The sequence below is a fragment of the Amblyraja radiata genome, chromosome 12 (assembly GCF_010909765.2).
Source record: "Amblyraja radiata isolate CabotCenter1 chromosome 12, sAmbRad1.1.pri, whole genome shotgun sequence".
NCBI classification, from domain to species: Eukaryota; Metazoa; Chordata; class Chondrichthyes; order Rajiformes; family Rajidae; genus Amblyraja; species Amblyraja radiata.
The window spans coordinates 54,283,716-54,306,770 of record NC_045967.1 but is presented as its reverse complement, the minus strand read 5'-3'; the positions used below and the strand labels follow the sequence as shown (position 1 = coordinate 54,306,770).

At 46.0% G+C, this 23,055-nt stretch overlaps 1 protein-coding gene across 1 annotated transcript in view; it reads left to right on the top strand.

Annotated features, from left to right (window-relative positions):
* Nucleotides 1-17,854: 17,854 nt before the first annotated feature.
* The window catches only part of pak3 (p21 (RAC1) activated kinase 3), a 159,266-nt gene continuing 154,065 nt past the window's right edge, over nucleotides 17,855-23,055 (top strand). Inside the window, exon 1 of the mRNA XM_033030803.1 lies at nucleotides 17,855-18,069. The gene's annotated coding sequence lies outside the window, so the exon portion shown is untranslated. The remainder of the gene's footprint in view (nucleotides 18,070-23,055) is intronic.

Sequence of the window (23,055 nt, the reverse complement as noted above, 5' to 3'; positions counted from 1 at the left end):
AAATTCCATGTAGGACTTGGCATTGGGAGCTGGATAAGGAATTCGGAATTGTGCATTGCCAGAAGAACAGCAACTAGCTGCAAGCTAGAGTCAATTTGTGGTGTGTCTGTGTGTGTGTGTGTCTTTGGCTGTTAAGCTGAATATATAAAGTTTATGAAGCTCACCCTTTTCATTAAATTCTAGCGATATCTGTCTCCATAGACGGCCGACTGTCGGCAGGTTTCCAATATAAGAGTCATTTAGGAAAGGGTTGCATAGAAATCATTCCACAAGTGTCTTTGAGGAATGTCAAGAACTTGAAACATGCAGGGAATCAGGTGAAAAACACTGTAACAGAAGCATTTTTATAAATGTAGCTGATTCCACTTAAAGTAATGACCACCCTAGTAAAACGAACACTAAAATGTGTTGTAAGGATCAAGAGGTTGGTGAATGAATCAGGAATAATGTGAAACCTTGCCACTTCAGCAGTGGTAATGTCCATTTTTTAAAATCATTTTTTAAGTAACTTCTACAAACATCCCCCCTTTCAATTCCCTTCCTTTAGTTTGATTAGTTTAGTTTAGTTTGGTTGAATGTCGTTTAGTTTTGTGCTTGTCTTTACGGAGTTTGTACGTTCTCCCCGTGACCTGCGTGGGTTTTCTCCAAGGTCTTCAGTATCTTTCCACACTCCAAAGACATTCAGTTTAGTAGGTGAATTGGCTTGGTATGAATGTAAAATGGTCCCAAGTATGTGTAGGGTTTCTTGGTTCCTTGGTCCTCCAAAATATTCCAAATGGAATTTAAACTGGAGGTGGTGGAGGGAGGACCTAAGCCAGAAAGGGTTATTGGGTAGAAAGAGCTACTTTAAATTTAGTTGCATCTGGTTGGGTAACTATAGTAGGGTGGAGATTATTCCATGCTTTGATTGTGCGGGGGAAGAACGAATGGTGTGAATGTGCGGGGATTACTGGGTCAGTACGGACTCGCTGGGCCAAAGGGTCAGCTTCTGTGCTGTGTCTACAAACTAAACTAAACGAAACATAGAAACATAGAAAATAGGTGCAGGAGTTGGCCATTTGGCCCTTCGAGCCTGCACCGCCATTCAATATGATCATGGTTGATCATCCAACTCAGTATCCCGTACCTGCTTTCTCTCCGTACCCCCTGATCCCTTTAGCCACAAGGACCACATCTAACTCCCTCTTAAATATAGCCAATGAACTGGCCTCAACTACCTTCTGTGGCAGAGAGTTCCACAGATTCACCACTCTCTGTGTGAAAATTGTTTTTCTCATCTCAGTCCTAAAAGATTTCCCCTTTATCCTTAAACTGTGACCCCTTGTTCTGGACTTCCCCAACATCAGGAACAATCTTCCTGCATCTAGCCTGTCCAACCCCTTAAGAATTTTGTAAGTTTCTATAAGATCCCCCCTCAATCTTCTAAATTCTAGCGAGTACAAGCCGAGTGTATCCGGTCTTTCTTCATATGAAAGTCCTGACATCCCAGGAATCAGTCTGGTGAACCTTCTCTGTACTCCGTCTATGGCAAGAATGTCCTTCCTCAGATTAGGAGACCAAAATTGTATGCAATACTCCAGGTGTGGTCTCACCAAGACCCTGTACAACTGCAGTAGAACCTCCCTCACCAAGACCCTGTACAACTGCAGTAGAACCTCCCTCACCAAGACCCTGTACAACTGCAGTAGAACTGCCATCTCTCTGCCTCCACAGATGCTGCCTGACCTGCTGAGTTCCTCCAGTGCTCTGTATTTTGTTGTAATTTGGGAGTTTGGTTTAGTTTAGAGATACAGTGGACAAACAAGCCCTTCGGCCCATCGATCCCTGCACATCAACACCATCCTACACTGCCGACAATTGCTACATTTACACCAAGCCAATTAACCTACAAACCTGTACGTCTTTGGAGTGTGGGAGGAAACCGAAGATCTCGGAGAAAACCCTGCACAGGGTCACGGGGAGAACGTACAAACACCGTACAGACAACATCCATAGTCGGGATCGAACCTGGGTCTCTGGTGCTATAAACACTGTGAGGCAGCAACACTACCTGCTGCGCCACCGAGCTGCTCCAGTAGTTCTTACTACAAACCCAGCATAACAATAATCAGTTTCTATTAATTTACAATACAGAGCTAATCCTTCAACCTCAGGCCAAGTATGGAATTGTTTGGAGAGTTAAAGATAGAATTATGTCTAGACTACTTTGAGTATTTTTCTTAGCTATGAATGAATGTATTGCTGTAATGGGTTCAGTTTTATAGGGCAGATTACAAGAGGCAGTGCTTCATTCTTCCTGGTAACCATACAGTTTGGATGTTTGTAGCCTTCCCAGTTCCTTTCAAACGCTCTATCATATTATTAGCACAGGCACAATGTTCATCAGAACATGCTGTGAATAACTCAGGCTAAAGAGCCTTTCCTTCACGACACAACACTGGGCGGCACGGTGGCGCAGCGGTAGTGTTGTTGCCTCACAGCGCCAGAGACCCGGGTTCGATCCCGACTACGGGTGCTGTCTGTACGGAGTTTGTACGTTCTCCCCGTGACCTGCGTGGGTTTTCCCCGGGTGCTCCGGTTTCCTCCCACATCCCAAAGACGTGCAGGTTTGTAGGTTAATCGGCTTCTGTTCGTAAGTTGTCCCTTGTGTGTGTGGGATGGAACTAGTGCACAGGGTGATCGATGGTCGGCACAGACCCGGTGGGCTGAAGGGCCAGGAGGGATAGAGAGAAAGGAAAAGGAGGTGGGGTAGCGTTGCTGATTAGAGAGGAGATTAACGCAATGGAAAGGAAGGACATTAGTTTGCAGGATGTGGAATCGGTATGGGTAGAGCTGCGAAACAGTAAGGGGCAGAAAACGCTGGTGGGTGTTGTGTACAGGCCACCTAACAGTAGTAGTGAAGTTGGAGATGGTATCAAACAGGAAATTAGAAATGCGTGCGACAAAGGCAAAACCGTTATAATGGGTGACTTCAATCTACATATAGATTGGGTGAATTAAATTGGCAGGGGTGCTGAGGAAGAGGATTTCTTGGAATGTATGCGGGATAGTTATCTAAATCAACATATGGAGGAACCAACGAGAGAGCAGGCTATTTTAGACTGGGTATTGAGTAATGAGGAAGGGTTAGTTAGCAGTCTTGTTGTACGTGCCCCCTTGGGCAAGAGTGACCATAATATGGTTGAGTTCTTCATTAGGATGGAGAGTGACATTGTTAATTCAGAAACAATGGTTCTGAACTTAAAGAAAGGTAACTTTGAGGGTATGAGACGTGAATTGGCCAAGATTGACTGGCAATTAATTCTAAAAGGGTTGACGGTGGATATGCAATGGAAGACATTTAAAGACTGCATGGATGAACTACAAAAATTGTTCATCCCAGTTTGGCAAAAGAATAAATCAGGGAAGGTAGTGCATCCGTGGATAACAAGGGAAATCAGGGATAGTATCAAAGCGAAGGATGAAGCGTACAAATTAGCCAGAAAAAGCAGCATACCGGAGGACTGGGAGCAATTCAGAGACCAGCAGAGGAGGACAAAGGGCTTAATTAGGAAAGGAAAAATAGATTATGAAAGAAAACTGGCAGGGAACATAAAAACTGACTGCAAAAGTTTTTATAGATATGTGAAAAGAAAGAGATTAGTTAAAACAAATGTAGGTCCCTTGCAGTCAGAAACGGGTGAGTTGATCATGGGGAACAAGGATATGACGGACCAATTGAATAACTACTTTGGTTCCGTCTTCACTAAGGAAGACATAAATAATCTGCCGGAAATAGCAGGGGACCGCGGGTCAAAGGAGTTGGAGGAATTGAGTGAAATCCAGGTTAGCCGGGAAGTGGTGTTGGGTAAATTAAATGGATTAAAGGCCGATAAATCCCCAGGGCCAGATAGGCTGCATCCCAGAGTACTTAAGGAAGTAGCTCCAGAAATAGTGGATGCATTAGTAATAATCTTTCAAAACTCTTTAGATTCTGGAGTAGTTCCTGAGGATTGGCGGGTAGCAAACGTAACCCCACTTTTTAAGAAGGGAGGGAGAGAGAAAACGGGGAATTACAGACCAGTTAGTCTAACATCGGTAGTGGGGAAACTGCTAGAGTCAGTTATTAAAGATGGGATAGCAGCACATTTGGAAAGTGGTGAAATCATTGGACAAAGTCAGCATGGATTTACAAAAGGTAAATCATGTCTGCCGAATCTTATAGAATTTTTCGAGGATGTAACTAGTAGCGTGGATAGGGGAGAACCAGTGGATGTGGTGTATCTGGACTTCCAGAAGGCTTTCGACAAGGTCCCACATAAGAGATTAGTTTACAAACTTAAAGCACACGGCATTGGGGGTTCAGTATTGATGTGGATAGAGAACTGGCTGGCAAACAGGAAGCAAAGAGTAGGAGTAAACGGGTCCTTTTCACAATGGCAGGCAGTGACTAGTGGGGTACCGCAAGGCTCAGTGCTGGGACCCCAGCTATTTACAATATATATTAATGATCTGGATGAGGGAATTGAAGGCAATATCTCCAAGTTTGCGGATGACACTAAGCTGGGGGGCAGTGTTAGCTGTGAGGAGGATGCTAGGAGACTGCAAGGTGACTTGGATAGGCTGGGTGAGTGGGCAAATGTTTGGCAGATGCAGTATAATGTGGATAAATGTGAGGTTATCCATTTTGGTGGCAAAAAACAGGAAAGCAGACTATTATCTAAATGGTGGCCGACTAGGAAAAGGGGAGATGCAGCGAGACCTGGGTGTCATGGTACACCAGTCATTGAAAGTGGGCATGCAGGTGCAGCAGGCAGTGAAGAAAGCGAATGGTATGTTAGCTTTCATAGCAAAAGGATTTGAGTATAGGAGCAGGGAGGTTCTACTGCAGTTGTACAGGGTCTTGGTGAGACCACACCTGGAGTATTGCGTACAGTTTTGGTCTCCAAATCTGAGGAAGGACATTATTGCCATAGAGGGAGTGCAGAGAAGGTTCACCAGACTGATTCCTGGGATGTCAGGACTGTCTTATGAAGAAAGACTGGATAGACTTGGTTTATACTCTCTAGAATTTAGGAGATTGAGAGGGGATCTTATAGAAACTTACAAAATTCTTAAGGGGTTGGACAGGCTAGATGCAGGAAGATTGCTCCCGATGTTGGGGAAGTCCAGGACAAGGGGTCACAGCTTAAGGATAAGGGGGAAATCCTTTAAAACCGAGATGAGAAGAACTTTTTTCACACAGAGAGTGGTGAATCTCTGGAACTCCCTGCCACAGAGGGCAGTCGAGGCCAGTTCATTGGCTATATTTAAGAGGGAGTTAGATGTGGCCCTTGTGGCTAAGGGGATCAGAGGGTATGGAGAGAAGGCAGGTACGGGATACTGAGTTGGATGATCAGCCATGATCATATTGAATGGCGGTGCAGGCTCGAAGGGCCGAATGGCCTACTCCTGCACCTAATTTCTATGTTTCTATGTTTCTATGTTTCCGCCCTGTATCCCTGAACTAGAACACTGTCCGGGCTCTCAGGGTCCAAGGTCTCCTCCAACATTCCAAAGACGTGCAGGTTTGTACGTTAATTGTCCCTAGTGTGTAGGATGCGAAAGTGAGATAACATGGAACTAGTGTCAGGGTGATCAACTGGTGAGCAGAAGGTCCATCTGTATCCTTAAACTAAACTAAATGTTTCAGATATTTCTCCCTAGGTTTGAGCTTTGCTTCAGATCACATTGCCTGTCCTTCCCTTCAGCCTTGCAGTCCGCATTTGCTTTGCATGATGTAATTCTTTGATGCAGTTTAGTTTAGTTTAGTTTAGAGATACAGCGCAGAAACAAGCCATTCAGCCCACTGAGTCCGCGCCCACCAGTAAATCCCCGTACACGAACACTGCCTCAAAAAGGCTGGCAGTATCATCAAGGACCCGCACCATCCTGGCCACACACTCATCTCCCTGCTACCTTCAGGTAGAAGGTACAGGAGCCTGAAGACTGCAACGAACAGGTTCAGGAATAGCTACTTCCCCACAGCCATCAGGCTATTAAACTCGGCTCGGACAAAACTCTGAACATTAATAGCCCATTATCTGTTTATTTGCACTCTATCAGTTTATTTATTCATGTGTGTATATATTTATATAATGGTATATGGACACACTGATCTGTTCTGTATTCATGCCTACTATATTCTGTTGTGCTGAAGCAAAGCAAGAATTTCATTGTCCTATCTGGGACACATGACAATAAACTCTCTTCAATCTTGAATCCTACACACATTAGGGACAATTTACAATTTTACCAAAGCCAATTAGTCTGCAAACTTGCATGTCTTTGGAGTGTGGGAGGAAACCAGAGCACCCGGGGGAACCCCACGCGGCCACGGGGAGAACGTGTAAACCCCGTGCGGGCAGCACCCAAGGTTAGGATCGAACGTGGGTCTCTAACGCTGTGAGGCTGCAACTCACGTAATCTTCCAAGCAGATTATTTTTTCATTGCCTTTAAAAAAAATTAGGGGCCAGGTGCTAACTGATGATGGAATCACTGGGTATCACATTGAGTTTGGCAGAGCAGAGTTCCCCGACGTTGGTGGGCGCACGGAGCAGGTTGGAGATTACAACATCCACAAGTTAAATAAGGGAGGGAGGATTGGATGATCGTGGATCAGTTGCATGTTTCGTGTGTGCTGATGTAGTCACAAAACAACTCCAATGCAGATCATGTCCTCTTGTGGTAATGATTGGTACCGACTCAAGTGCAAATGTATTTGTCAATGCACCATAAAGTGCAGTGAAATGTAATGTACCATGCAGTGTTACAATTAAAAAAGGGCTCAATACACAACATAATTCAACACAGACATCCACCACAGCATTCTCCACTGTGGTGGAAGGCAGTACAGTTCAGACAGTCCCCCTCCTCCTCCTCCCTTGTTCACCTGTGGTCGGGGCCCTGACCCTCCGTAGTCGCCGCTACGGATGTTCACGCCCTGTGGTCGGGATGGTTGGAACGCCGACATCAGGACAGGTGGAGCTGGAGCTCCCAAAGCGGCCACCTCCTTACCGGAGACAATAGACAATAGACAATAGGTGCAGGAGTAGGCCATTCGGCCCTTCAAGCCAGCACCGCCATTCAATGTGATCATGGCTGATCATCCCCAATCAGTACCCCGTTCCTGCCTTCTCCCCATATCCCCTGACTCCGCTATTTTTAAGAGCCCTATCTAACTCTCTCTTGAAAGCATCCAGAGAACCTGCCTCCACCGTCCTCTGAGGCAGAGAATTCCACAGACACTGCTCTCTGTGAGAAAAAGTATTTCCTCGTCTCCGTTCAAAATGGCTTACTCCTTATTCTTAAACTGTGGCCCCTGGTTCTGGAGAACGCGGCTTCAAGATATTGTAGGCTGCGAGCCGGCGGACGGAGCTCTTCTCCGGCGACCCCCAGCAAGGGGGTCCGCGACGCATCAACAGTCTTAAACATTGGCTGTCTCAGTGTACGGCCACAACTCACGTACTCCATCTGAGATCTTTTCTAATATGCATCTAAGTGATCATATATCATCATCATCATAATAATACTTTATTAGCTATGTATGTTTCATAACATACGAGGAATTTGATTTGCCAGACAGTCGTACCAAGACACCCAAACACATTTTAACATAAACATCCACCACAGTGACTCCTCCACATTCCTCACTGTGATGGAAGGCGAAAAAAGTTCAATCTCTTCCCTTCTTTGTTCTCCCACAGTCGGGGCACTCGAGCCTTCCGTTGACGGGACGATCTTGGCCCCCGTGGCCGGTGGTCGAGCCCTCCGCGTCAGGGTGATCAAGCTCCTGCATCGGGGGAATCTTATCTCCCCCGTGTCAGGCGATTGGACCCCGGGTCGGGGCTGGTCGAACCTCCTGCAACTTTGATGCTTCCCGACATCAGTCTCTACCCGTGACTGCGAGCTCCTCGATGTTGAAATCCGCAGGCGTCAATCCCAGGCAAGGCATCGCAGGCTCTGATGGCCACGTCCACGGACCCACGGTGGGGCTCAAAGTCAGTCTCGAGCAAGGCCTCCAGCTCCACGATGTTAGGCCGCAGAGCGACTGGAAATACGATCCGGAAAACAATCGCGTCTCCGGCAAGGTAAGAGATTGAAAAAAGTTTCCCCGACCCCCGACCCCCGACCCCCCGACCCTCACATAAAACAAACCAGAGAACATTAACACAAACTTTTAAAACACACTAAAAATAACAAAAAAGATGAAAAGACAGACAGATTGTTGGCGAGGCTGCCATCGCTGAAGGTGATACATGCACTGAGCTGTGTATAAAAATGAATTTCACTGGACCTCGGTACATTAAAAAAAAAAATCAAAATATACTTAATTCGAGAAATAAATATATACAATACATGATCCTTACAATCACTCCATCACAAACGGTCTGTGTCAAGGGTGAAGAAAATCATCTCTGATCCCTCCCACCCAGCTCACCACATCTTCCACCTGCTGCCATCAGGAAGGCGCTACAGCTCACTTCCCGCCAAGACATCTCGATTTAAAAACAGTTTTTACCCACACGCAATCCGAATTCTGAACACACTATGATAACAGCACATATCCTCCCCATGCATGTGCTGTATATTGTATGATGTTGTGTTTTATGTTATGTTTGACGGGAATCAGCCTACCTTGTAACATCCTGTACTGAACCTGAATTCCACCAGCTTGACTGTGTGGTCATTAAATAATCTAATCTAATCTAACTCCATCTGACATTCTCGGAGGCTATACATACATTCAATACAGTTGACAAAATGACACAATTTTGCCCCCCACCCTTGCCACTCGTGTGGCCCACTGATGAGGAATCCCTTCCCTTGTTTTGAGGGGCGGCTTCAACACACCCTGCCCCCCATGTCCAGCAGCGGAAGGTCCCTAGACTGTGGTCCTCCCCCACCGAGCCTTGGCGTTGGCTGCACCGAGCTTCAGTGCGTCCCTCAGCACGTACTCCTGCAGTCTGCAGCCGGCCAGTCCGCAACATTCCCCGACGGACATCTCACTCGCTGCGAGGTCAACAAAGGCCAAAGGGTGTCTTTCACCGAGTTGATGGCCTTCCAGCAGCACTCGATGTCAGTCTCTGAATGCCTCCCTGGGAACAGTCCGTAAATCACAGAGTCCTCTGTGACGGAGCTGTTCGGAATAAACCATGACAGGGACCCTTGCAGACCTCTCCAGACTCTCTTTCGAATCCACACTCTGCAAGGAGGTGGGCAACCGTCTCCTCTCCATAGCAGCCGTCCCGGGAATGGAGAATGGAGCGGCTGGGCTTGTATACTCTGGAATTTTGAAGGATGAGAGGGCACCTTATTGAAACATATAAGATTGTTAAGGGTTTGGACACTCTAGAGGCAGGTAACATGTTCCCGATGTTGGGGGAGTCCAGAAACAGGGGCCACAGTTTAAGAATAAGAGGTAAGCCATTTAGAAGAGAGACGAGGAAACACTTTTTCACCCAGAGAGTTGTGAGTCTGTGGAATTCTCTGCCTCAGAGGGCGGTGGAGGCCAGTTCTCTGGATACTTTCAAGAGAGAGCTAGATAGGGCTCGTAAAGATTGTGGAATTAAGGGATATGGGGAGAAGGCAGGAACGGGGTACTGATTGGGGATGATCAGCCATGATCACATTGAATGACGGTGCTGGCTCGACGGGCCGAATGGCCTACTCCTGCACCTGTTGTCTGTTGTCTATGAACTTAGGAACTTATGAACATGAACTAAAGTAAACTAAACAGGAACCTCTGGAGATACAAAGAACTGCAGTTGCTGGAATCTTAAGCTGGACAAAAAGTGCTGGAATAACTCAGCAGGTTGAACCGCATCTGTGGGGGGAATGGAGAGACAATGTTTCAGGTTGGAAGCCTTCATCATTGAAGGAGTAGCTCCACTCTGTAAATTTCACTGGAGGTAATGCAGTTCCAGTATGTTCCACTTGGTGTCACAATAGTGCAGGATTTGCCCTGTGTCTAATTATCTCTCCTGTGACGTACGATAGGATTCTCAAAAGCAAAATTTACAGAGTCAACAGCCCCACGCGGTCACGGGGAGAATGTGTAAGCACCGTACACGCATACAAACTCCGCGTGCTGTCTGTAGGGAGTTTGCACGTTCTCAGTCACGGTGGCGCAGCGGTAGAGTTGCTGCTTTACAGCGAATGCAGCACCGGAGACCCGGGTTCGATCCCGACTACGGGTGCTGTCTGTACGGAGTTTGTACGTTCTCCCCGTGACCTGCGTGGGTTTTCTCCGAGATCTTCGGTTTCCTCCCACATTCCAAGGACGTACAGGTTTGTAGGTTAATTGGCTTGGTAAATGTAAACATTGTCCCTCGTGTGTATAGGATAGTGTTAATCTTCAGGGATCGCTGGTCGGCGCGGACCCAGTGGGCCGAAGGGCCTGATTCCGCGCTGTATCTCTAAACTAAACTAAACTGTGACTGCAAGGGTATCCTCTGGTTTCACAAGCTCACAAGTTATTGGAGTAGAATTAGGCCATTCGGCCCATCGAGTCGACTCCACCTTCCAATCATGGCTGATTTCTGCCTCCTAATCCCAATTTCCTGCCTTCTCCCCATAACCCTTGATACCCGTCCTAATCAAGAATTTGTCCATATCTGCCTTAAAAACATCCACTGACTTGGCCTCCACAGCCCTCTGTGGCAATGAGTTCCACAGATTTCATCCCAAAGGCGTGCAGGTTTGCAGGTTAATTGGCCCTCTGTAAATTGCCCCTAGTGTGTAGGGAGTGGATGAGCAAGTGGGATAACAGTGTGAACTGGTGATCGATGGTGAGCACGGACTCGATAGGCCGAAGGGCCTATTTCCACACTGTATCTCTGAAGTAAACTGTCTCCAAACTTTGCTTTGACCATCAGCACTTTATATCAGTAATCCCCCAGGATGTGTAAAAACAGTGAAAGGTGTGTTCTATACCTTTTATTGCTTTAGCTCAAAGTAAGGGAAGGCTTGGTCTTGTGCATTGGGCACGCTAGAGGCAAGAAACATGCTCCCAATGTCGGGGGAGTCCAGAACCAGGGGCCACAGTTTAAGAATAAAGGGTAGGCCATTGAGAATGGAGATGAGGAAAAACATTTTCACCCAGTGAGTTGTGAATCTGTGGAATTCTCTGCCTCAGAAGGCAGTGGAGGCCATTACTCCTGATGCTTTCCAGATAGGGCTCTTAAGGATAGTGGAGTCAAGGGACATGGGGAGAAGGCAAGAATGGGGTACTGATTGTGGATGATCAGCCATGATCACAGTGAATGGCAGTGCTGGCTCGAAGGGCCGAATGGCCTACTCCTGCACCTATTGTCTATTGTCTAATGGCCAGTTTATTAGGGGTGTCAGTTTAAGATGGAGAGGGTGAGTGGGTGACAGGATGTGGCAGCAGTTTCAATTATACTCAATGGGTGAGACAGCATCTGAGGGGGGAATTTATGACGAATGCTGTGGTGGATGTTTGTATTAAATTGTTATTGTATATTGTGTGTGTTTTTTTAATTGTACAGCTGCTGGTAAAATTAATTTCACTGCACTTTACGTGCAAGTGACGAATAAAGCTTCACTTGAATCTGAGCTCAAAAAATTGACAGGGTTTTCTGATTCTCCGTGATCCGGAAATTTGTAATTACGCATGCAAGACCCTCATTTAAACTCTGAAGTGTTTCAGTTTTATCGATGTACAAGGTGGCACAGATCAAGACACTGTCACAGATAGATCTATAGACAGTCATAACCTGTCATAGATGCAAGACACAGTCAGAACCTTTTTCCGAAGGTACAAATGTCAGACTAGAGGACTTAGCTGTGAGGTGCGAACAGGAAAATGTATGGGGCAATTTTTGCTTAAACAGACCTCAATCAGAAATTATAGCATTTTTAGTCTACAAAAATGCTGGAGAAACTCAGCGGGTGAGGCAGCATCTATGGAGCGAAGGAATAGGTGACGTTTCGGGTCGAGACCCGAAACGTCACCTATTCCTTCGCTCCATAGATGCTGCCTCACATAGAAACATAGAAAATAGGTGCAGGAGTAGGCCATTCGGCCCTTCGAGCCTGCACCGCCATTCGATATGATCATGGCTGATCATCCAACTCAGTATTCTGTACCTGCCTTCTCTGGGACGACAGATGGCACAATGGGCTAAGTGTTCGGCTGGCAACCGGAAGGTAGCCGGTTCGAATCCCGCTTGGAGTGCATACTGTCGTTGTGTCCTTGGGCAAGACACTTCACCCACCTTTGCCTGTGTGTGAATGTGTGTGAGTGATTGGTGGTGGTCGGAGGGGCTGTAGGCGCAGATTGGTAGCCACGCTTCCGTCAGTCTGCCCCAGGGCAGCTGTGGCTACAGAAGTAGCTTACCACCACCGAGTGTGACTGAGGAGTGAATGAATAATGCGATGTAAAGCGCCTTGAGTATTAGAAAGGCGCTATATAAATCCCATCCATTATTATTATTATTATTCTCTCCATACCCCCTGATCCCTTTAGCCACAAGGGCTACATCTAACTCCCTCTTAAATATAGCCAATGAACTGGCCTCAACTACCTTCTGTGGCAGAGAGTTCCAGAGATTCACCACTCTCTGTGTGAAAAAAAAATTTCTCATCTCGGTCCTAAAAGATTTCCCCTTTATCCTTAAACTGTGACCCCTTGTCCTGGACTTCCCCAACATCGGGAACAATCTTCCTGCATCTAGCCTGTCCAACCCCTTAAGAATTTTGTAAGTTTCTATAAGATCCCACTCACCACTGAGTTTCTCCAGCATTTTTGTCTACCTTCGATTTTTCCTGCATCTGCAGTTCCTTCTTGAACATTTTTAGTTTAGTGTAGTTTAGTTTATTGACACGTGTACCAAGGTACAGTGAAAAGCTTTTTGTTGCATGCTAACCAGTCAGCGGAAAGACTACATGTGATGGAAGGAACTGCAGATGCTGGTTTACACCGAAGATAGACACAAAGTGCTGGATTAACTCAGCGGGACAGGCAGCGTCTCTGGATAGAAGGAATGGGTGACGTTTCGGATCTGAAGAAAGGTCTCGACCCGAAACGTCACCCATTCCTTCTCTCCAGAGACGCTGCCTGTCCCGCTGAGTTACTCCAGCAATTTGTGTCTATTTTCAGCAGAAAGACTGTACATGATTACAATCGAGCTGTCCACAGTGTATACAGATACAGGATAAAGTAAATAACGCTTAGTGCAGGATAGTCCAGTAAAGTCCGATTAAAGATAGTCCGAGGGTATCCAATGTGGTCGATGGTTGGTCAGGGCAGTCCGCTGGTGTTAGTATGATGGTTCAGTTGCCTGATAACAGCTGGGAGGAAATTGTTTCTCTTTTCACAGTATTTCCTGCCTTTTCTGTTTTTACTTCGAAATACTATGCTGTAATTAATCACACGCCAGTTACTAATGACACTCTTGTCTGGGTTACAGATCACAGAATTAGAATGTAAATGGCCTTGCTGCTATGAATAAAACCTTCAATCTCACTGCTTCATAATTAAAAATCTCCAGACACTGATGGGAAAATAAATTAAGAAAGAAGACATTTTCAGATCTTGGAACTGAAGTCATTTTAGAACGAGCACATCTTTCGGATTTCGACTTTGGAGACAATGAGCGGAAACAGGCCATTCGGCCCACGGAGACCGTGCCGACCAGTGATCGCCCTGTACCTTAACACTACCCCACACACACTAGGGACAATTTACAATTTCGTCGAAGCCAATTCGACGAAATTTTGGAGGAATCCGGAATACCCGGAGAAAACCCACGCAGGTCACAGGGAGAACGTACAAACTCCGTACAGACAGTACCCATAGACAGGATTGAACCTGGCAACTCTAGTGTTGTAAGGCAGCGACTCTACCGCTGAGCCACCGTGGCCCCCTCACGATGATACGGAATTTAGAAGATAGAAGATCACAATAGATGATGAGGCCCTTTGGCCCACATTGTCTGTGCTGTACATGATGCCAAGTTAAATTAATCTCCTCTGCTTGCTCAAGATCCATGTCACTCCATTCACTGAATATCCATGTGCCTATCTAAAAGCTTCTTAATGCCACTATCATATCTGCCTCCAGCCCTAACCCTGGCACATTCCAGGCACCCACCACCCTCTGCAAAACATTGGCCCCACATGTCTCCTATCAATGTTGACCCTCTCTTCTGAAACCTCTGTCCTACAGTCCTTGGCGAGAGGTCTAAGACTTGTGGTGTTACCATAGAACATGGAACTGTACAGGCCCTTCGGCCCACAATGTCAGCGCTGAACAAGATGCCAAGACCATCTCTGATCCACCTGTGCATAATGCCCATCCCTCCATAGCTATGTACCCATCCAAAAGCTTCCTAAAAAACCACCCCATCTGCCACAACCACTACCCCTGTTTCAGTTTCAGTTTAGTTTACTGACACGTGCACCGAGGTACAGTGAAAAGCTTTTGTTGCGTGCTAACCAGTCAGCGGAAAGACAATACATGATTACAATCGAGCCATTCACAGTGTACAGATACATGATAAGGGAATAACATTTAGTGCAAGGTAAAGCCAGCAAAGCCCGATCAAAGATAGTCCGAGAGTCACCAATGAGGTAGATAGTAGTTCAGGACTGCTCTCTGGTTGTGGTAGGATGGATCAGATGCCTAATAACAGCTGGGAAGAAACTGTCCCTGAATCTGGAGGTGTGCGTTTACACACTTCTCTACCTTGCAGTACACCTGGCAGTGTGTCCCAGGCACCTACCACCATCTGTGTAAGTTTGCCATACACACCTCCTTTAAATCAATTACACTGTATAAAAAAACGTGTCCCCCGCCTCATCTTATAGCCATGCCCCCTAGTGTTGGACATTTACAACCTGGGGCAAAAGGTTCTGGCTGTCTACCATATCTACACCTCAACTACAGCACAGTCACAACCCCTTCATTCTGCACTGACCACTTCCTCTGATTCTACATTCATTCCACAGTTTACCCCCATCACATTATCATCAACATGGGCGGTCACAGTGGCGCAGCGGTAGAGTTGCTGCTTACAACACTTGCAGCGCCAGAGACCCAAGTTCGATCCCGACTACGGGTTCTGGCTGTACGGAGTTTGTACGTTCTCCCCGTGACCGGCGTGGGATTTCTTCGAGATCTCCAGTTTCCTCCCACACTCCAAAGACGTACAGGTTTGTAGGTTAATTGGCTTTGGTATCAGTGTGAATTGTCCCGAGTGTGTTTAAGTTAGTGTTAATGTGCGGGGATCGCTGATCTGCACGGACTCGGTGGGTTGAAGGGCCCGTTTCCGCACTGTATCTCTAAACTAAACTAAACACCCCCCAGATTCCATCACTCACCCACACTCTAGGTTTTTATTGAGGGCCAATTAACCCGTCAACCCGCCCGTCTTTGGGATGTGTGTGGAAACCAGAGCACCCGGAAGAAATTTATGCTGTTCCAAGATGAGATGACCTGGGGTTTAAGGTGAGACGGGCAACATCTAATTGTATCATTTACAATGGATACACAATTTAAATGAGGTGTTGGCTTGCCCTGTGCTTGAAATGGAAAGGAAATTGAAATTGGAATGAGGTGTTGGCCTGCCCTGTGCTTGAAATGGAAATGAAATTGAAATTGAAATTGAAATGAGGTGTTGGCCTGCCCTGTGCTTGAAATGGAAAGGAAATTGAAATTGAAATTGAAATGAGGTGTTGGCCTGCCCTGTGCTGGAAATAGAAATACATTTTAAATTTAAATGAGGTGTTGGCCTTCCCTGTGCTTGAAATGGAAAGGAAATTTAAATTGAAATTTAAATGAGGTGTTGGCCTGCCCTGTATTTGAAATGGAAAGGAAATCAAAATTTAAATTTAAATGACGTGTTGGCCTGCCCTGTGCTTGAAATGGAAAGGAAATAGACATTGACATTTAAATGAGGTGTTGGCCTGCCCTGTGCTTGAAATGGAAAGGAAATTGAAATTGAAATTGAAATGAGGTGTTGGCATGCCCTGTGCTTGAAATGGAAATGAAATTGAAATTGAAATGAGGTATTAGCCTGCCCAGTGCTTGAAATGGAAAGGGAAAGGAAATTGAAATTGAAATAGAAATGAGGTGATGGCTTGCCCTGTGCTGGAAATGGAAATGAAATCGAAATTGAAATTCAAATGAGGTGTTAGCCTGCCCTGTGCTTGAAATCGAAATGAAATTGAAATTGAAATGAGGTGTTGGCCTGTCCTGTGCATGAAATGAAAATGAAATTGAAATTAAAATGAGGTGTTGGCCTGCCCTGTGCTTGAAATGGAAAGGAAATTAAAATTGAAATTAGGTGTTGGCCTGCCCTGTGCTTGAAATGGAAATTAAATTGAAATTGAAATGTGGTGTTGGCCTGCCCTGTGCTTGAAATGGAAATGAAATTGAAATTGATATGAGGTGTTGGCCTGCCCTGTGCTTGAAATGGAAAGGACATTGAAATTGAAATTTAAATGAGGTGTTGGCCTGCCTTGTGCTTGAAATGGAAAGGAAATTGAAATTGAAATTAAAATTAGGTGTTGGCCCGCCCTGTGCTTGAAATGGAAAGGAATTTGAAATTTAAATTTAAATGAGGTGTTGGCCTGCACTCAGTGACCCCTAGAGCTATGCCAGTGGGAGATTCGTCTCCTGTTAGGGTCTCCCATGCTGGCCAGGTCGAAGGGTAGAGGCGAGATGACGAGCGATCCACTAGTCCTCCAGGTTGGAGGTTGAGCACAGGGATAACAAACTTGTCTCGTAAAACAAATATGTTACGGAAACAGCACCTGAAGGAATCAACAAGGAGTGGAGGTCCTTCGTTGACGCCCTACATGCCAGGAGGCATAATAGGCAGTAAATCAAATCAAATCTGTAAGTATTAAACCTCACCCCAGTATTTTTCTCTCTCCCTTCATTGGCTCCCTGGCCAGGAGATCCAGGCCAGGATAGACTTTCCTCCTTCATTGCTGTGATCTGCAGAAAAAGATGAAACATGTCTAAAATTGATTCTCCACCCTCTCCCCCTTCTCTCTCACAGTCTCTCACCTGTTTTGGGCTGAATTTCTGGCAGTTTCTGAGCTGCCAGCCCACCAGCCCTGAGTGACTGAGCTGCCAGCCCACCAGCCCTGAGTGACTGAGCCGCCAGCGCAACAGCCCTGGGTGACTGAGCTGCCAGCCCACCAGGCCTGAGTGACTGAGCTGCCAGCCCAAGAATCTATTCGGCCCACAATGTCCATTCTAGCCCTCTGGAAACCAGTCCCATTGGCCCACAACACCCATACTAGCGCTCCAGAACCCCACCCTGGCCACCAGTATTGGAATTGGTGGAGAGGTGGAATATTGCGTTGGGGGACCATCCCTCCCGTGTGAACATGGGACCCAACGGGTCCCACTTAGTCTGGTATATATATATACACACACACGCATATATATATATATATATATATATATATATATATAATATGTGTATATATATATATATATATATATATAATATGTGTATATATATATATATATATATATAATATATGTGTGTATATATATATATATATATATATACACACACACACACACACATATGCCTGACCCGCTGAGTTATGTTTGCCCAGCCCGTTGGTTTCAATGAGTTACCAGGAGTTCGTGTAGGGAAGGGAAGGGAAGGGTTAAAATTAAAGCAGGTCGCAGTGCGAGTACTGGAGTGAAAGGCCAGTGTGATGGACACCGAGAACATCACCGTTACACTGAGCCGCGTGTACATGGGCGCAGGGTGGCGGGGATGAGGAGCCTGGGCTGATTGTGGCAATTGCAGGCACGGACGGAGCCGGAGCCGGAGCCGGAGCCAGAGCCACTGCAGAGACTGCGCTTACTGGGGCAGAGGCTGCTGTGAATAATTTTGATAGGGTTGACACACATTTGGAGGTTTCACTTCCGCCCTCTACCAGGAAACATACATCAGACAAGAAACTCAAGCCTGTTAAAGAGCAGCGGCAGAAGCAGAAGACAAGGAGGGGATGGAAAGGGAGAGCTAGCCGGGGGTCGCAGCAAGGAGACACCGCAGGTATTTCATTTCAAATTAACTCCACCTATTCTTTCATCTCCCCCCCCCCCCCTCTTAAACTCCATCACCCCCACCCCCCTCTGCTCCAAGTCTCACTGCGGTACAGAGACACAGTCTCTCTGTCTCTCTCACTCCACACTAACAGCGTTAGTGGTCTAAGGTTTATCGCTGGGCTCCACAAAGCAGTGTATTATGAGCATAAAACGCACAGACCCTCTACCTCGGGAGTGGCTGTCTAAGTCTCTGTTGCAAATCTTATCTGCTTTCTTTTAAAATTCTTTTTCATCACCTTCTCGGCTGTAGGGCATTTATCCACCCCCCCCCCCCCCCCCCCCCCTATCATCTATTCCGCTCATGATTTTGTACACCTCCATAGATTCATATGGATTAAGGATGTTGGGTCTGATTGAAAGACGCACCATTGAAACAGGCCCTTCGGCCCACTGAGTCCAGGCCACCCATTCATGCCAGTTCTATGTTATCCACCTTTTTCACCCATGCCTTGCACGCCATGGGCAATTTCAAGAGGCCAATTAACTGTGGTGACAGATGAATGGAGATCGCAGATGCCAGTTTGAAAACTTATCACAAAGCGGGGAATTAAATAAAATCATGCCCGCACTGAAGCGAGAAATGATGGGCAAACAGTGCAAGTTGTACAGATATGTCAGTGAACAGGGACAGGTCCTTCGGCCCAACGATATTTGTGCTGCACACGATGCCTCATTAAACCTGTCTCATCGGCCTGAACGTGATCCATATCTCTCTGTTCGGTTTGGAACATTTAAGGCAGGGATAGATGATGTACAGGATACTGAGTTGGATGATCAGCCATGATCATATTGAATGGCGGTGCAGGCTCGAAGGGCCGATTGGCCTACTCCTGCACCTATTGTCTATGTTTCTATGATTCTTGGTTAGTGCATGCATCAAGGGTTACGGGGAGAAGGCAGGAGAATGGGGTTAGGGGGGAGTGATAGATTAGCGTAGAGTAGACTTGATGGGCCGAGGGACTCACTGGCCTAATTCTGTTCCTATCAGTTATGACATATGATCTCAAGGAAGATCAGTGGAGAAGACTATGGCACGTGAAGAAAGGTACAGAAGTGTGAAAATGCACACCTCCAGATTCAGGGAAGGGTCCTGACCCAACACGTCACCCATTCCTTCTCTCCAGAGATGCCGCCTGTCCCGCTGAGTTACTCCAGCTTTTTGTGTCTATTGACATTTTCTTCCCAGCTGTTATCAGGCAACTGAACCATCCTACCACAACCAGAGAGCAGTCCTGAGCTACTATCTGTCTCATTGGAGACCCTCGGACTATCTTTGATTGGACTTTACTGGCATTTATCTTGCACTAAAGGCTATTCACGTTCTTCCTTTTATCATATATTTGTACATGGTGGATGGCTCGATTGTAATCAGTACACCTGGCAATGAAGGCAAGCACGCCTTGGCTTATGCCTACTTTACCACCCTATCTACATGTGCTGCCACCTTTAGTGAGCTCTGAACTCTGTGTACATCAGTACTATGAAGGGTCTTGTCATTGACAGTACATCATCAACCCATCCATATTGACATCATGGTAATTTTCTCTATAGCTGAGAAAATCAGAATTTAGTTTAGTTTAGAGATACAGCGTGGAAACCGGCCCTTCGGCCCATCGAGTCAGCACCAACCAGCGACCACTCCCCCCCCCCCCACACTTGCTCTATCCTACATGCAATAGGGGCAATTATACCCAAGCCAATTAACCCACATACCTGTACGTCTTTGGTGTGTGGGAGGAAACTGAAGAACCCAGAGAAAACTAAAGGTCACAGGGAGAACGTACAAACTCCGTACAGAGCACCCAAAGTCAGGATCGAACCCGGGTCTCTGGCGCTGTAAGGCAGCAACACGAATTTAGTGGAATTTAAGAGGCTTTTAGACGCGTGGATGTGGAGGGACATGAATCATGTACAGCAGAGGAGATTAGATTATCGTGGCATCGTGTTCAGCACAGATCGTGTGGGCCGAAGGGCCTGTTCCTATGCTGCACTGTTCTATGTGTCATATTCTAAGATGTAATGGTTATTGCAGTTTTCCAGCATGTGTCTCAAAAACCCATCATATGTCAGAAATTGCCTTGTGGATGTAGCTCGTAACACATGACGGCACGGTGGCGCAGCGGCAGAGTACTGGGTTCGATTTGGACTTCTGGTGCTGTCTATATGTAGTTTGTACGTTCTCCCCGTGGCCTGCGTGAGTTTTCTCCGGGTGCTCCGGTTTCCTCCCACACTCCAAAGACGTGCAGGTTTGCAGGTTAATTGGCTTTGATAAAATTGTAAAATTGTAAATTGTCCCGTGTGTGTGTGTGTGTGTGGAGGGTAGTGCTAATGTACGGGGATCGCTGGTCGGTGCGGACATGATGGGCCGAAGGGCCTGTTTCTGTGCTGTATCTCTAAACTAAACTAAACAAAGTTCATGATTTTCTGATTTTTCACAATCCAATACCTCGGAGCAGCTCCTAATGCCAACACTGGTTGTCTATATCTAACTTTAATCACATTTGCTGGCTGATAAGATATAGTTTGTTGTTTAAGTTGATAAATGTGTTGACCATTGCATTTGCAAACCATTTTGAACTTGTCCTGTTTAATGTGGTTATTGTGATCACAGCATTTAGTTCAATTTATAATTGGATGTGATGTCGTTATACCCTTTGCCGCTTCGGCTTAAAAAAGTTGATTTAAAAAGGAAATAATTGATAATGGATTACTTTATTTCATCAGTCTGCTGCTATGTAACTATCTATCTGAAAATATCAAAGCCTTGTGAAGAACAAGGGGTCACAGTTTAAGGATAAGGGGAAAGTCTTTTAGGACCGAGATGAGAAAAACATTTTTCACACAGAGAGTGGTGAATCTGTGGAATTCGTTGCCACAGAAGGTAGTTGAGGCCAGTTCATTGGCTATATTTAAGAGGGAGTTAGATGTGGCCCTTGTGACAAAAGGGATCAGGGGGTATGGAGAGAAGGCAGGTACAGGATACTGAGTTGGACGATCAGCCATGATCATATTGAAGGGCCGAATGGCCTACTCCTGCACCTATTTTCTATGTTTCTATGTTTCTATGAACAATTGTGTATGTTTTGGGGTGAATATTAAGGCAGAAGTGGCCGGCATCATGTTTGGGTTTATTTTTGTTACCTTACTCGGGTAAAGTGAAAAGCTGTATTTTGCATGCTATCCTAGGTGTACTATATACTATAGTACTATATATATATAGTACTTATAGTACTATATACTATAATCAGATATACTATACATGGCGGGCCGAATGGCCTAATTCTGCTCCTGTAACTTATGAAGATAAATACAACCAAATCAAACTCAAGAGCAGATTTACTTTGGACTATAGAGATACAGCACGGAAACAGGCCCTTCGGCCCATCGAGATCAGTGATCGCCCCATACACCAGCACTATACTACAAACACCAAAGATAATTTCACAACTTTACCAATGGGAATTAACCTACAAACCTGTACGTCTTTGGAATGTGGGAGGAAGGAAACCGGAGCACTCGGAGAAAACCCACACGGTCACGGGGAGAACGTACAAACTCCGTACAGATGGCGCCCGTAGTCAGGATCGAACTGCGTTCTCTGAGGCAGCAACTCTACGCTGCGCCGCCCACAGATGGTAGGGCAAAGGGGAAGATACAGAGTGCAGAATATAGCTCTCAGCATTGTAGCGCATCAGTTCCATGGACAAAGTCCAATGTCCACAATGGGGTGGAGGTGAATCGGACAGTACAATAACTCATGGAAGGGCAGTTTGGAAGCCTGATATAAGGGGAAGAATCTGTTCATTCTACCATCAATAGCCTGCATACAGCGAGATAACGAGAATCTCTTGTCTTGTCTCAAGCACATGTTATGTTATTGATCTGACAGTTAACGTGCAAGTCTTGAGCTCTTTTGGCTCGGCAGTAAAAGGCTTGAAAGCTCGCGTTGTTTTGGAAATGTTCTTAACTTTATTGCTGTGCATTGCCGATCATTATTTGTGTGACTTTTAAACAAAGCTCCAAAGCTTGTGTCTACATAAATTGAAACCATCTAGCCAGGTTATGCAAGAGTGGGGGCAAAAGGGAGTGAATAACTAACAATTTATATACTGTCTTATAATTGCAAGTTCAGTAAGTTGGGTTTCTTATCATTTGTTGTACTTTTTCTGTGCATTTCACAATGTAAACATTCAGAATATTATCCTCAGTTCATAAGTCATAGGAGCAGAAGTATGCCATTTAGAAACATAGAAAATAGGTGCAGGAGGAGGCCATTCGGCCCTTCGAGGCCCTTCATTGTGATGATGGCTGATCGTCCCCTATCAATAACCCGTCCCCTATCAATAGCCCCTAGAGCTCTATCTAACTCTCTCTTAAATCCATCCAGTGACTTGGCCTCCACTGCCCTCTGTGGCAGGGAATTCCACAAATTCACAACTCTCTGGGTGAAAATGATTTTTCTCACCTCAGTCTTAAATGGCCTCCCCTTTATTCTAAGACTGTGAGCCCTGGTTCTGGACTCGCCCAACATTGGGAACATTTTTCCTGCATCTAGCTTGTCCAGTTCTTTTATAAGGGCCCATCAAGTCCACTCTGCCTATTATACTATCATGTTTACTCAGGGGATATGGGGAGAAGGCAGGAACGGGGTACTGATTGGGGATGATCAGCCATGATCACATTGAATGGCGGAGCTGGCTCGAAGGGCCGAATGGCCTACTCCTGCATCTATTGTCTATTCTTTAGTTTAAAGATACAGCGCGGAAACAGGCCCTTCGGCCCACCAGTGATCTCCGCATGCTAGCACTATCCTGCACACACTTGGGACTATTTTCAATTATACCAAGCCAATTAACCTACAAACCTGCACGTCTTTGGAGTGTGGAGGCAACCGGAGAAAACATACGCAGGTCACGGGGAGAACGTACAAAGT